Source organism: Macaca thibetana, chromosome 8 (assembly GCF_024542745.1).
Source record: "Macaca thibetana thibetana isolate TM-01 chromosome 8, ASM2454274v1, whole genome shotgun sequence".
Lineage (NCBI taxonomy): Eukaryota > Metazoa > Chordata > Mammalia > Primates > Cercopithecidae > Macaca > Macaca thibetana.
The window spans coordinates 8,848,899-8,865,196 of NC_065585.1; the positions used below are offsets into that span (position 1 = coordinate 8,848,899).

The following is a 16,298-nucleotide window of genomic DNA, read 5'->3' on the forward strand; positions in this document are numbered from 1 at the left end:
AGGCTGGTCTCAAATTCCTGGGCTCAAGTGATCTTCCTGCCTCATCCTCTCAAAGTATTGCAATTGCAGGCATGAGCCACCTCACTGGGCCTCTTGTTTTTAATTCTAGCATTTGAGTGAGATTATATCAGTAACTTGTGGTTTTAATTAGCATTTTCCTCACAAGTAATGATATTTAGTAACTTTTTATGTATACATTGGTAACCTATTCCTCTGTGAAGCTTTTTGGCCATTCTTGTGTTGGGTTGCTTGTCTTCAACTTCCTTACAGTTGCTTCAGCTTCCTTGCAGTAACATTATAACCATATTCTTATGTATTTTAAAACACTTTTTGAACTGTTTTGAACTGAGATAACATGTTTTGAGCTGAGAGAAAAAGACTGTACTCACAAAGAGTTTACACATTTCTCCAAGGTTAGGTGATTTATTTTTAGTTGAAAGAACCCCTTGTTTCATTGAACTTGTTTCAAATGAACTTACTAGGCTTTCTGATGTTAATATTGCCACTCTACTTTTTATTTTTTGCTCACTGATAATTTACTCTCAGTCTTCATATGATGTTTTTAAAGTGCTTCTCAATAGTAGGAGGGTTCATCAAAAAACTAAAAGTCAAACTAAGATATAATACAGTAGTTCCACTCCTTGGTATATAGTTACACGAAAGGAAGTCAGTATATCAAAGAGATGTCTGCATTCCAATGTCTATTGCAGCACTACTACTCAGGATAGCCAAGATCTGAAATCAAACCAAATGTCACGCAATGGATTAACGGATAAAGATAATATGGCACATATCCACAATAGAATATTATTCAGACATAAAAAAATAACATCCTGTCACTTGTAGCAAAATGGATGGAACTGGAGGTTATTATGTTAAGTAAAATAAACCAGGTACAGAAATCATAATTTCTCACTCATATGTGGGAGCTAAAAAAGTGGATCTCATGGAGAGAGAGAGTAGAACGGTGGTTACCAGAGGCTGGAAAAGGAAGTTGGTGGGTGGGAGAGGATGAAGAGAAGTTAGTTAATGGGTACAAAACTACACTTAGATAGAAAAAATAAGTTCTAGTATTTGATAGTACAGTAGGAAAATTACACTTAACAATAATTTATTGTGTATTTCAAAATAGCTAGTAGAAATGTAATGTTTCCAACACAAAGATAAAACTAAATGTTTGAGGTGACAGATACTCCAATTACCCTAATTCAATCATCACACATTGTATCAATATATGTACTCCAAAAATATGTATAAACATTACATATCATACCTTGGTTATTTAAGGTTCTTTGAATTTACATATGAGTTTAGAATTAGGTTGCCAAGTTCTATAAAAATTCCTGCTGAGATTATGACTGAGTTTGCATTAAATATATTTACTGAGGTATGTTGGATTTCTCTCAGCAATATTTTATAACTCTCATGCAGATGCATTGCACATTTGTTAAATTTATCTCTAAATATTTTATATTTTATCATGCTATTATAAATGGAACTTAAACAATTTCAATTTCAAATTTCGACTCTTAGTACCTAAATATATCATTGATTACTGTATATTGACCTTATACTTTGCAATCATGCTAACTTTACTACTTTACTCCAAGACATATTCCTCATTATTTTCTCTATCCATGAGCATGTCATCTGTGAATAGTTTTACTTTTTCCTTTAAAATCTATATGCCTTTTACTTATTTTTCTCAGTACTGTATAGGATTTCTAGTACAAAGGTGAATTGAAGTGGTGAAGTAAGAGTTCTTGAATATTTTTCAATCTTGATGGAAATAATCTACTCTTTCATCAATAAATATGATGCTAGTGATATCTTTCCAGATGACCTTTATTAGGTTAAGAAATTTGTTTCATTCCTTTTATATTGAGAGATTTTCATCTTGAATGAATGCTAAATTTGTAATAAGCTTTTGCCACATTTACTGAGATGATTTTGATTTCAGGAAGATACACATTTAAATTTTTATATCTTCCTCATGTACTGCAGCTTTTGTTATTACAAACTGTCCTTCACATGTAGTAATATATCTTTTCTTGAAATCTAGGGTTTCTGATATTAATATTGCCACTCTGCCTTTTTTTTTTTTTTTTTTTTGCTCACTGATAATTTAATCTCAGTCTACTTATGACTTTTTAAAGTGCATCTCAATAGATATATTGTTGGATATTTTGGTTTTATTAAGTCTAACAAACTTATTTTCCATTGGAGTACTCATATATGTCTATATAAATTTATGTCAACTGTTTTACTATTTATTTTCTATTTTTCTCATCCATTTGTTTAAATCTTTTCTATGCTCTCTGCTAAATTAAAATATTTTCAGTATTAAATTTTAAGGCCTTTTTGTCCTTTAAATATAACCCTTTGCATTAATTTTAGAGGTTTTTCTTTTAAATTTAATTAGAATCCCTTTTGAGTGAATATTGGACTATATCATGTAGAATTTGGAAACCTGAAACAGTGCAGTTGCACCTCAACACTTTTGTGCCATTTATGTTATTATCACATATAGCATACCTAAGTGAATTATATTCTTTATAATCAATGTTATAACATTCCAATAACAAAAATAAGGGCATAAAGTAAATGACATATAGACATAATCTTGTACATTTTCCCACATTTACCATGTCTGTTTCTTGTCATTAATTCCTGCAAATCTGAGTTAGCCTCTGTGTCATTTCCTTCAGCTTGAACTTCCTGTAAGCATTTATTTTAGTGAAGGTTATGGGCAACCCATTTTCTCAGTTATTCTTTACCTGAAAATGCCTTTATTTCATCACTGTTTCATCTAGCAAAAATAATTTTGCTAGATACAGTATTTGATGTAAACAGTCTTTTTCAGCACTTACCAGATTCCATTCAATTTTCTTGTGTCTTCCATTGCTTCTAGCGAGAAATCAGTTGTTACTTGTATCTATATTCCCCTTTTTGTAATGTCAGCCTTCACAGTTTCTGCTTAACATTATCTTTCCACAGTTTGAATATGATGTGGCTAGCTGTAGTTCTCTTTGTATTTATCATCAGTGGCATTTGCTATGCTTCTTGGATCTGAAAGATAAATGTTTCTTTCTAAATTTGGAATGTCTTGGCCATTCTTTCTTTATTTTGTTTTCCAACTCCTCCCTGCCAACTACTTTTGATGATAAGATTACTATTATGTTGAACTGATTGATATTGTTACATAAGCCTCTCAGGCTTTGCTTACTTATTTTTTTCTCATCCATTTGTCTTTGTTCTTGTAACTGTGTAATTTCTATTGATTACCTTTACGTCACCTGTAAAACAGTTTTACATTCTATTATATCCCATCAACAAGCCTATCTAGTGTGCTTTTTATCTTATTTATTGTACTTTTCAGCTCTAGAATTTGTATTTGGTTTAACTTCTAGTGTCTATAATTCATGAGGTAGTTAATTTTTCATCTATTTGTTAAAGTATATTTTTGTTTAATACTTGAAAATATTTACAGCAGCTGCCTTAAGGTTAGTGCATCTTCTAGCTCATCTCAATGACTGTGTCAATTCTTTTTCTTTCCTTAGGCATGGGTCATATTTTACATTTTCTCTCTCTGGTTAGTGACTTTTAGTTTTTTGTACAACACTGTGAATAATATGTTATTAATCCCCTAGATTCTACTATATTCCCCCGAAGTATCTTCCAAACTCATGCCCACCATTCAGCAAGCAGTTCCACTTGGGTGGATCCTACAAATACAGTGCCCTCTCCCTTTCTCTCATTCTCCCTCTCTCTCTCTCTATCAATGAACACCAGCTGAAATCTGTTCAATTATTTCAGATTTCAGCTTCTGTTTGTTCACTGGGTCTTGTGGATCTCCGAGGAACTCTCACGCATAGAGGTCAGGGTTTATGTATAGGTTATTTGTGCACATCTCCTATGTATTTCCTTCTGTTCCAGATTTTTCTCATTTCAGCTTTCATCTGTTCTCCTAGCTCCTATTTTCTGTACACCTCAAGCTAGTAAGACTATGACTTTTTACCATACAAACAGCATGTTCCGATTAAGTAATAATCTTATGCAAAAAAGGAAGCTACAACTATCAAATCTCTTTGGTACAAATGATATATTTCTCCAGTTGCTTCCCACTTTTAGTCACTTTCTAAAAAGTTTGTTATTATTAACATTTTGTCCATGTTTTATAAATGTTACTTGTTGGCAAGGCAATTTACCCAAATCACTCCACCATTACAAGAAGATGTAAGTATATTACATTGTTTTTAAAATCTTCTTTCCAGCTAAACCATAAACGTTTTATCTCCAAGTATCCATGTCTTTGACTTTTTGTTTTACTTCATGGGGGCTTTTCTTTGCATTTGTCTTCAAACAGTTGTATTGCATTGATATTTATTTCTATTTCAAATGACATTGTTCTCATTTTTTAGAGGCAGTATCTGCTCTAATCTTTCTGGGAACATCAATCTTTTTCTAGAAGTTTCATTTTATATGAAACTTAAATATTTCACATAAGAGGCACCAGAGATTGGGAGGATTAGGAATTGGATTTGGGTCTATATTTTATCTATAGTTCTAAAAAGGTATGAAACTTTGGAAAGCTGCTGCTTAAATGAGTTCAACCAAAGGAAATAAAATATTAGCCATAAATAAAATAGATGGATTATACAAATGGAATTAGATTCATAGGTGATGAAGCAGGCTGAGAGGTTGAGCAATGTAAAACGAGGCAACCAAGATATTAGCAAGAAAAGATGCCTCTATTATCTCTTAGTGGGGCAAAGGAAGGAGCTATTGTTATTAGAGTCTATGCAATAACCTGAAAGCACAAATCAAGGTGGATGTGTCTGCTGAGACATGAAGCCTCACCATGGACATTGAGGCTGTCTCATAATGCAGCAGCTAGGTGTACAAAATATACAGTATACCTTGTGCTCGGGGCACAAAAGAAGAGGGAGAAGCGTCTTTGCTTTTCCTTCCTCCTGACTTTTGACAGATTTCTAGTGCCTCCATTGGCCAAACTTCCTGGGAGATAGCTGACATTGCTTTTTGGGAAATATGGCCTGATGTTGCTGATTAAAAAAACAAAAGGACCAGGAGTATATATGAAAGCAGACAGTACTATAGGGACCGCATATCTATTTAAACTTTGATCTATTTTGCTTTGAAATAATGATCTCAATTCCTAACATTAGATGCTTGAGGGAAGATTAATACAATAATACATACCACTTCCTGGCCCATAAGTAAGAAATTAAAAATGTTAGGTAATTGTTACTTATATAAATTCATGCAGCCATTTTTACAATGAGAAGAGATATATTAATGTCACTGAAAGCACTAAAACATGTATTTTTGTGGTAAACTGCAAAAAAAAATTGGCTACAAATGCCTCCCATTCCTTTATGCACATGCTTTCAAAATGTGAGTTTGTGAGACATTCAGTTCCTGATATGACATGCAGAGCTTGGAATTTGTCACTCCCATCCTCACAGAAAAAAGTTGAACAAACTGAAAATCAACAACTACTCTTATATTCTTTAAGGATTGAGGTCAATGGGCAAACTGCTGTCTCCAAAACTGGAAGGGCAGCTGGATGCAGAGCATCAGAGCTTGTCAGGAGCAAGAGTCCACAGCTGGAGCCACTGTTAGGATCATTGCTGGAGGTACAAAGTTTACCAGTTTGTGAAATAAAAACCCTAAAGGGGCCCAATGCAGATGGACCCCACACTTTCATGTTTTACCTCCAGGAATCTAACCAGGTACTCATTACAAAAATTACAGAAAAATGTTATTATGCTTCCAGCGCTGGGTGAAGAAAATTAACCATTCTGAAATATGTCCAGAGCTTACTATTTTCCTGAACAAGACCTGCTTTCAAGAAAAAAAAAAACTATTTTATTAAAGCCTGTCTGTGATTTTTTCAAAGCCCTCCCTACCCAACCTGGGAGAATAAAAATACCCAACTCCAGCCCATTCTAGCATTCAACTTGAATAAACAGAAATATCCGGCTCCAGCACCCTTCAGCCTTTGACGTGGGGGAAGGAAAATATCCAACTCAGACTCACTAACAGACTGAGACCTCATTGTGTGATGACAGAATGGCTCCCTCCCCTCACATACACCTTGCCACCACGTCAATTTGGATCCTGTAGAGCAGAGGATTGCATATAATAGAACTACAAGTCTCAGACTTTATGTAAGGGAGCTCTAGGAAAATCCAAAGACAACAAAGGAGAAAAAAACAAGGACACAGACGTAATTTTAGCTTCTGACAATACAGCTCTACCAAACACTAGGCACAGCCTAAATCTAAGCAGGATAAACACAAAACTTCACTCTAAAGCCTTGACTACCTCAATTCATTTTACCCAATACATCATGTCTGACTTAAAAAACAAAACAGGGCATGCTACAAGCAAAACTACAGTATCAAGTAAAAAAAAAAAAATGTCAGAATCAGATTCAAATATGACAAAGATCTGGGAATTATTAGAATGGGAATTCAATATAATTATGATTAAAAAGCTGAAGTTTACAGAGGACAACTAAACATGTGAAAAGATCCTCAACATCATTTGTCATTAGGGAATTGCAAATTAAAGCAATGAGATACCATTACATACCTGCTGGAATGTTTAAAGTGCAAAATACTGACAACACCAAATATGAATGAGGATGTGGAGCAACAGGGATCTCATTTATGCCTGATATGAGTATAAAGGGTATAGTCACTTTGGAATACAGGTTGTCAGTTTCTTACAAGATAAACACAGTCTTATTATACAGTCCTGCAACTGTGCTCCTAAGTATTTACCCAAATAATTTGAAAACGTGTGTTCACACAAAAACCTGCATATAAACGTTTATAGCAGCTTTATTCATCTTTGTCAAAAATTGGAAACAACCAAGAAGTCCTTCAAAAGGTGAATGGAGAAATAAGCCATAATGCGTCTACTGAATGGAATATCATTCCACGATAAAAACAGTGAGTTTTCTACTTATGAAAAGACATGGAGGAAGCTTAAAAGTTTATCGTTAAATGAAAAAAGCCAGCCTAAAATAATTGCATACTATATGATTCCAGCTATGCGACATCTGGAAGAGAAAAGATCTGTAAAACTATGGAGAAAGTGAAAATATCAGTGGTTTCCAGTGATCTAGGCAGAGCACAGAGGACTTTTAGGACACTGAGATTATTTTTTTTTATACTATAATAGTGAATACACGACATTATGCATTCGGACCAAACCCAAAGAACTAGACAACAAATAGAGTTAACTCTAATGAAAGCTATGCACTGTATTTGATCATGAGATATCAATATTGGTTCATCAATTGTAACCACACACATACCACACTAATGCAATATATCACTATAGAGGAAGCCATGAGCAAGGCTTGGGGGAGAGTGAGTGTATGGAAACTCTACTTTCTGTTTGATTTTATCATGAAATGGAAACTGCTTAAGAAATAAAGTTCATTTAAAGATAAGTTTACTTTTGAAGAAAATTTGACTTTGCTTTTTCTTTTATCAACAGTTAAAGTCTACCTCTTTATCCATTAAACCTGTGCTTAATCATGTGATATGAATCAGCCAATAGCATTTTAACGTGTGTTAATTGAAATGTGCTTGTGAACTGGGGATTATCTTCTCTACCACAGGCACCTCTTAGCCACCAAGAGAAGACCAAGGTAGTTTGTGAAGAATGAGAACACATAAGGTCAAGCATGGTGGCTCATGCCTATAAGCCTGTAAGTACTTTGGGAGGCTGAGGTAGGAGGATTGCTTGAGCTTAGGAATTTGAGGCCAGCCTGGGCAACATAGCTAAACCCATCTCTGCAAAAGAAAAAATTTCCAAAAATTAGCTGGGTGTGGTGGCATGTGCTTGTGGGCCCAGCTGCTCAGAAGGCTGAGATGGGAGGATCGCTTGAGCCAAGGAAGTTGTGGCTGCAGTGAGTCATGTTCATGCCACTGAACTCCAGCCTAGGAAACAGAGCAAGACCCTGTCAAAAAAAAAAAAAAAAAAAAAAAAAAAAAAAAAAAAAAAAAAAGAGAGAGAGAGAGAAAGAGAAAGAAAAAAATGAGAACACATAAAACAGAGGTAAGCCACTGGAGTGTAGGGCTCCTAGACCAACACACCCACCAGCTGATTGTGACCACAAGTTACTCTAGGTGAACCCAACAGGAAAACTACCCTGCGGAACCCAGCCTAAACTGTTAACCTACCAAATTATAAGTAAATTAAATGAAGGTGGGTAAAGGCACTTAATTTTTTCAGTGATTTCTCAGGCAGCAATAGATAACTGATACATTTGCATACCGAGTTTTGGTTACAGCTCTTTTACCAGCAAATCATGACCTTGGGAAGCCACTTTACATTGTAGTTCTCAGTTTTTGTTTGCTTGTTGACTGTAAAATAATATAGCAGGCAGGGAGCTGAGAGAGGCTGCACTTCTACATTTCTAGTTTTCTTCCAAATCTGAAATTCTATAATTATGACAAAGAAAATTTGGTCAGTTTCTTTTTCATTCCATAAATATACTCAAAGATCTCTTCTCCCTTTCCAAATTTGAAGTACTCTTTATAGATATCTCATTGTGATGGCACAGATCTCCTGTCAATAAAACGAGTTTCAAATGTTGACATTTAAAAATTTACAAGAGTTTAAAAACTCTGAGTCCACAGCTACATCAATACTAATAATGTCTGTTTCCAATGTTGTCATCATTGTAGCATACTGAAGGAAAGGGCATGGTTTTAAAATCTGACTGATTTAGGTTTTAATACCAGCCCTATGTCTTTGTAATATGGAGAAAATTACTCAACACCTGGTTACTGGTCAGCAGATACATATAAACATATAAAAATGTCTTTCTCTATATATTATTCAGGGAAAGATGAATAAAGATCATGAAACACCATTCCTCATCCATTCAAGTGTCAAAAGTTTAGAGGTAAAAATTCCAGTGGTAAGAAAGGTTGTGCATCAATAGAGTACTTCAAAAATGCAAAACAAAACAACATAAACACTGGGAAATAACTCAAATTCCCATTGACATAAAAGTGGGTAAATGACTTAATGTACATTGAATATAGTGCTATAACTATTGAATAACTGCAGCTCCATTCAACGGCATGGATAAGACTTAGCTGCATGGTTACTGGCAGTGAAACCATACAGGTCTGTAGCAACCTCAACTCTTGCCTCCTCAGAAGAAAGAATTCAACCAAGGGGCGTAAGGCAGAATGAGAGACCAAGGCAAGTTTTTGAATAGGAATGAATGTTTGTCAAAAAGTTTTAAAGCAGGAACAAAAAGAAGTAAAGTACACTTGGAAGAGGGCCAAGCAGATGACTTGAGAGAGCAAGTGCACTGTTTGACCTTTGACTTGGGGTTTTATACATTGTCATACTTCCCGGGTCTTGCATCCCTTCTCCCATAATTCTTCCCTTGGGGTGGGATGACCACATGCGCAGTGGCCTACCAGCACTTCGAGGGTCCACATGCACAGTGTATTTACCAAAATTGTGCACATGCTCACTTGAGGCATTTTTCCCTTACCCGTTGAGTGTTTCTAGAAGAAGGTCGTATACCAGTTCAACTCTGCCATTTTACCTCTTAGTGTGCATGCTTGAGCACACTCACCTAACCCCTAAGAACTTTCTGGGAAGCTGCTGAACACAAACTTCAGATGTTTTTATCTATTGGGAGACTGTTTTTCCCTTGTGCTGGCTGCGACCAATTACTATTTTAGGGAGGCAATTTAACAATCACCTGACCATCACCTGAGGACTTCCTGACATTCCTGGTAGGAGGTGAGAGGCGGCCCTCTCCCACCGTACTCATGTCTGCCTGACTACCTACCTAAAAGCATAATTTTAATAAGATGAGAGTACCTAAAATATTGCATACAGTATGAGATCTTTTAAAAATAATGTAAGAAAGAAAACCAAATACTCAAATATACTTTTTTGAATACAGTACATATGGATGTGACAAAATAATTTAAACTTCAAAGCAAAGGCATGATGAACACACAATTCAGAATAGCAGTTGTTCTGGGTCAGGAAAAGAGGAAAAGAAGATTAAAGAGGATCACAGAAAGGGGTTTAAGTTTTTACATAGGGTATGAAGTCTAATAGTGTTTAGAATGAAGTAAAGACAGCCTTGAATGGAATGATGAAGAGGGAGTAATATACCAAGACTTATAACTAATTAATTTCTGTACATCTGTTGATCTTGAATCCACAAGAAAGGAAAGGTCAATGACATAAAACTATATATCTCCTAATTTTAAATGGGAAAAATACATTAAAACATATATGCAATAGGACTCCAAGGTCATATAGTAGTAAATGATGGGCAAGGGGAGAGCAAATGGGAGGACCAGACACTCTGCAATCCAGTGATAAATTGAAAGGGTTTTGGATGAATGAGGCTGTTGTTTTCTGCTACCTTACTATGTTTGACTGTCGATATTCACACACTTGATTTTTTTTCTTCAGTACCCTCATCAGTGACTGGCTCCAGATTGGTAAACAGTAATTATTAACCTTCATTGAATGCTTAAAAGTAGTATATATTGACTCATTCAATGTACATAAATATTTTCTTTATCATCATTTTACAGAAGAGGAAAATACAGCTCAGAGAAGTTAAGGAAAATGCCCAAGGTGTTATTACTATATGAGGTAGAGATAAACAAGATTCTAGGCAGCATACTCCAGAGACTTCACTCTTAACCATCAGTTCCTCCTGCCTTTTGGTACCACAGTTTCTTCATCAATACTGCATGGATAGATAAACAAACCCAGGGCCCATGATGCTTTGATGAACACAGAAAGCTTCTCCTACAGAGAGACTGTGTTAATAGTTTCCGAATTCTTCAAATAAACGCCATCTCTTCACCCGATTCTCACTGCTGAGATCCCAGCATGCTTGTGCCCATATTTACACGTCATATTATTCCCGACACGCACAAGACAGAAAAATTCTTCTGAATATTTTCAGAATAAATGAATAGCTTTGGGAATATCTGTTCCCAGGGCCCAGTATCTGAAGCTGCTGCGGCCTTCCTGAGAAGGAGGTCGTCCCAGTCTGTTGTGTAAATTCACTATTGTCCTCAATAGACACTGCCCTGCAGGTGCAGATGACCTGAAGCCATTAGCGCTCAGTATTTGTGCCAGAATCTTTCTGTCAATAGAAACATCCCTGGTAATATCCAAGAGGAAATGAACCACAAGATCTAGCAGCACATAAAATCCAGGTGCATAACGTGTCATTACAAACATTGGAAAATGCACTTTCTTTTTGTCCCTCAACTTCTCCTGCTCAAGAAGTGGGTATCGAGGTGCTGGATGCCCTCCTAGATGCAGCAACAAGACAGCTGTAGCTGCTGAGGCCCCGTATGCCAGAAGGCAATGAGATAAAGAAAGCTAAAACGTTGATAGGCAGATATTGAATCCTGACAACTCTGCTTATTGGCAATATGTACTTAGGAAAATCACTTAGCTTCTTGTAGCCTCACTTTCCCCTTCTTTTAACCAAGAACTTCTTATAAAACAGAGATGTGTGAAACTAAATAAGACAAAGTGTGCAATTAGTTCCTGCCCTCTTCAAAGAAGTTCTGATGCAGTGATCTGCATATTTAGCAAATGCTTGTGGAGGACTCTCTGGGAGTCAGGCCCTCTTCTCACTGCTTGGGATTCGAAGGGAAGAGAACAGCCTCTGTGCAACTTGTATCCTAGAATTGAAAATTATAGGAGAGCTAAATATGTGTATATATATGTATGGACAAATATTGTGAACTTTCAATATACAATATCTGTGTATAAGTACATAAATATGAAAATATATGCTTATACATGTGTGTATATGTATGTGTGTACACATATACACACACATATATAATCACAAAAATGTAAAATATAATAGATGGGATGATTTGGAGGAAAGGTATGAGTTTTATAGTCAGGCACACGATCGAATATTAACACTGGCTTTTTTGTGTGTTTCTTTCGGCTTTTCAGACAGAGTCTCACTCTGATTGCCCAGGCTGAAGTGCAATGGCATAATTCTTTCTTTTTTTTTTTTTTTTTTTTTTTCACTGCAGCCTTGAATCCCCTAGGCTCAGGTGATTCTCCCACCTCAGCCTCCTACTGGCTGGGACTACACATACTTGCCATCTCACCCAGCTAACTTTTTGTATTTTTAATAGAGATAGGGTTTTGCCATGTTGCCCAGGCTGGTCTTGAGCTCCTGGACTCCAGCAATCTACCCGCTTTAGCCTTCCAAAGTGCTGGGATTATAGGCATGAACCACCACACCCAGCCCAACACTAGCTTCTGTGGAATTGAGTCATATCAGTTTGCTTCCCTACCCTCAGGATTGCCTCCTAGATGACACAGTTTTAGTGAAAACATGGAGCATAGTGCCATGCTTTTAATGATGTAATAAGTGCATATTTCTTACCTCATGCCTTTTGTCCACACAAAAGCAGTCTAACATTTCTTGTAGGCATCAATGATCTCAGTCAGGCCTAGCCCCATTCCCTATCCGATTCCAATCAACCAGTCAGTCATGACAGTTTGCTTCGTCTTTAACTCTGAACCTAAACAGGGTGATTGTGCATTTAAAGAGGCTCCTGTCCCATGAATAGGGAGAGTTTTAAATGGACCTCCAGTGTCTCCATCCTTCTTTAGGGGACGGGTAATCCCCTACTGTGATCAGACCTTTGCCAGCCATACAGCCAGATTTTCCAGTGGACTTTCTGGTTACCTACATGCACAGATCTTTTGGATAATAATAATTGACAGCAGCCAATATTTCTTGAACCATGAATAACCATTATTAGAAAACTACTATTATCCCTCTGCATTAAAAGAGGAATCTGAGGCTTGGAGAACTTAAGTCACATGCATAGAAAATTATGCTGCATTGCTCATTATGGTAATGATGATTATACTACATTACCGGGTTCATTATATATATATATATATATATATATATATATATTTTTTTTTTTTTTTTTTTTTGAGACGGACTCTCGGTCTGTCGCCCAGGCTGGAGTGCAGTGGCCGGATCTCAGCTCACTGCAAGCTCCGCCTCCCGGGTTCACGCCATTCTCCTGCCTCAGCCTCCCGAGTAGCTGGGACTACAGGCGCCCGCCGCCTCGCCCGGCTAGTTTTTTGTATTTTTTAGTAGAGACAGGGTTTCACTAGGTTAGCCAGGATGGTCTCGATCTCCTGACCTCGTGATCCGCCGGTCTCGGCCTCCCAAAGTGCTGGGATTACAGGCTTGAGCCACCGCGCCCGGCCCATTATATTATACTACTTCATACTCTACTAGAGTTTTTGATTCATGCTATACATTTTCGGATTAACTATACATGAAAATTTCACAGTATCTGCTTTTAAATCCAAACCCTTGCCCATTTACCCCCAAGGGTGATCTAACCCTAATTTAATATATATAGATAGACCCATATTCTACCAGAATTTGTCACTCAATTTTTATTGGCTTTGATTTTCTGCTTTTCCATAGGTCTTCTTCCTTCTTGTATATCTCATCTCCATAGTGGTACTGCCACCATAGACAAGTGTGATTATTTGAGCTTGGTTGACTTAGCATCCTTACAAATATAGTCTCTCAGAATCATAGCATCCTCTTCCTCATCCCCAGCAAATCCTAGATTTGGTTTTGCACATATTAGTATTGGTATTCTTACCCTATTGTTTCTGCATCCCTCTGGAGGAATGAGTTAGTTCTTGGGGTCCCATGTCATGCATGTCTCTTGTCTCCTAGGCTAGATCAGTACATATCCTGCTTCTGAGCCTACTTTCTAGTAACAATGTGAGTATGGCATGCACTAACACATGCATATACAGTGCTCAACACTACACAAACTTCATATATATGCATCTAAACACACACACCACATATATGCATATAAGCGAATATATATGTATATAAAAACACATTAGTGACTATATATGAATATAAACTACTTCACAAATAGAAAAATAAAATATGTGGAAAGTATAAATAAAAGAAGACATAAAGAATTCCAAGGAAATTTACAAGATATGCTGAAAATAAACTTTCTTGTTTGATTACAGCAGCAGAGGTACTCATATATTTTGGCATCACATTAATTTAGAAATCTAATTTGGGTTCCAGCTCTGCCACCCACCTGCTACATGATTGGGTAGTAAGTTTCTTACCTTCTGTAAGTTTCCACATCCATACACACAAATCATGTCAATCCCTCAAGGGTACACTGCAGATTATATCATTTACAATAAATGCCCAGGTGTATGTTTTGTATAAGTAATCGAGAATTATTTCAGTTTTATATTAAATAAGTAAGATAATTGCAGCACAGAAAATTCAGGGTTCTGCAAGGTCATACTGTGCATTACCATTCTTTCCTCCAAATCAGAAATGAGCAAGCTTTGCCCAGGAGACATATCCCATCTTTGTACATAATTCTCTATGGGAACATAGCCACTCTTACTTGTTTAGGTAAAGTCTGTGGCTGTGTTTGCCCTACAGTAGTAGAGACGAATAATGGTGACACTGAAGCCTAAACTATTTAATAGTTAGGCCCCACTAAAGCCTAAACTATTTAATGTTATCTATCTAACCCTTTAAGAAAGAGTTTGCTGCACCCTGGTTTACACTGTGCTGACCCTAACCTCCTCTGCATCACTCTGTGTAGACAGGGAGCTCAACACTCGATTCTTGCGTCAGTGAAACCCAACATAACTTTCTTTCAAGTCAACATTACTTGACTTTCTTTGACATTTTAAGGCATGGTCTCAGCTGAGCCTCAAGGGCCTCCCAATGTTTTCAGTTGCACTGTCTTAGAACCCAGGAGGCCAGTTTGCTTGGCTGCATAATCTTTGAATCAGGTTATATTTTTGATTCCAATAAAATCAAGAGTCAGAAACAAAGGGTGATAAGAAAGTTGTTTTTTTTCTCTCATGCCAAAATGAAGACTGATATATGCAGAAAATGTGGAACGGAAGGAAAACACAAAAGAAACTTAACAAAGGGGCATTCCTTCTTCCCTCCAAACCTCACAGAGCTGCCTCTGGCTGGGGGCCAAATCTGGACCTACTAAATGCTCAATAGGCAAACCCCAGGAAGGGGATGGAGCCCTTCCCAGTCTTTGTGAGGGACCCTTGCTGCAGGCCCACTGGTTCCCACTCCTTTGTTAATGTCCTGTTTCCCAGACTTTCTTTTCCTTTCTCTAGAGAGCGAGTGTCAGGGAATCATTGTATCCCAAAGTCCTTGTCTGCCCAAAGAAGCCATCATGATCCCTGGATGCTATCAAAGAACACTCATTATTTGGCAATTTCAAGAAGCTTCTTGGAAGTTCTTTGCTGTAAAGAATTTGCAATTCCTCTGAAGACAAACAAAAAAAAGTGAATGAAAATCACATCTAGTAATAGAAAGAGAAGTGTCTTTAAACATCAATTTATTCACCCAGTCATTTGCTCGGTAACTACTTACTGAATATTTACTCTATACAAGACAAACTGTAGTGAGACCCGGGAACGGCAGTCCTGACATAGCACGTATGTTAAGTGGGAACAGATATATTTTAAATAACAAAAAGCAATTGCTTGATTAAATTTGTGATTAGAACTCTACAAGTAAACAAATGAAACCAGGATGTTTCAATTTCATAAAACAGCAGGACTTGAATTTAAAAGAAATGACATATAATTTGAGTCCCGAAGCTTACGATTGGTAGTTATGAAACAAAGAATAGCTAGGCAATGAAGCCTGGATGCAGATGCTAAGACATGATAATACGGGGAATGTTGAGGAATAGGAAAAACAAGGCTTATAACCTAGGAAGAAGTACTACATATATCAATTATATATATAATTTTCGATGCACAAAGATAGCTAGAACTTTAAAGATGATCTGAATGGACTGCTTCGGATGCTTAATTCTGCTTGACACACCCCAGACAAGATATCAGGCCATTCAACTCCTGCTTAAAATCTCCAGGAATGAGATGTCCATTTCCTTAGGCAACAGTTTGCTTCCTTTTGAAATATTTTCAACTAGAAATGCCTTCCTTATATTAGCATGGAACCGCTTGCCTTTGGCCTCAGCTCTACTTCTACCAGGGAGTTCTAACTCATCTTGCACATGGCTGTTTCAGGTCTTTGGAGGGAGCCTTCGTATCCAACAACAGGCAAAGAATCCACCAATCACTCCACACCAGGAATTTCCTTTGTTCACTTATTTTAAATGTGCTTAAGTGCCAGATGCTGCGATACGGAC

The 16,298-nt window shown here is 36.8% G+C and overlaps 1 long non-coding RNA gene across 1 annotated transcript in view; it reads right to left on the reverse strand.

Annotated features, from left to right (window-relative positions):
- Positions 1–2,877: 2,877 nt before the first annotated feature.
- Positions 2,878–16,298, reverse strand: part of LOC126961339 (uncharacterized) — a 47,617-nt gene continuing 34,196 nt past the window's right edge. The window contains exon 4 of the long non-coding RNA XR_007728270.1: positions 2,878–3,069. This is a non-coding gene — a long non-coding RNA (uncharacterized LOC126961339). The remainder of the gene's footprint in view (positions 3,070–16,298) is intronic.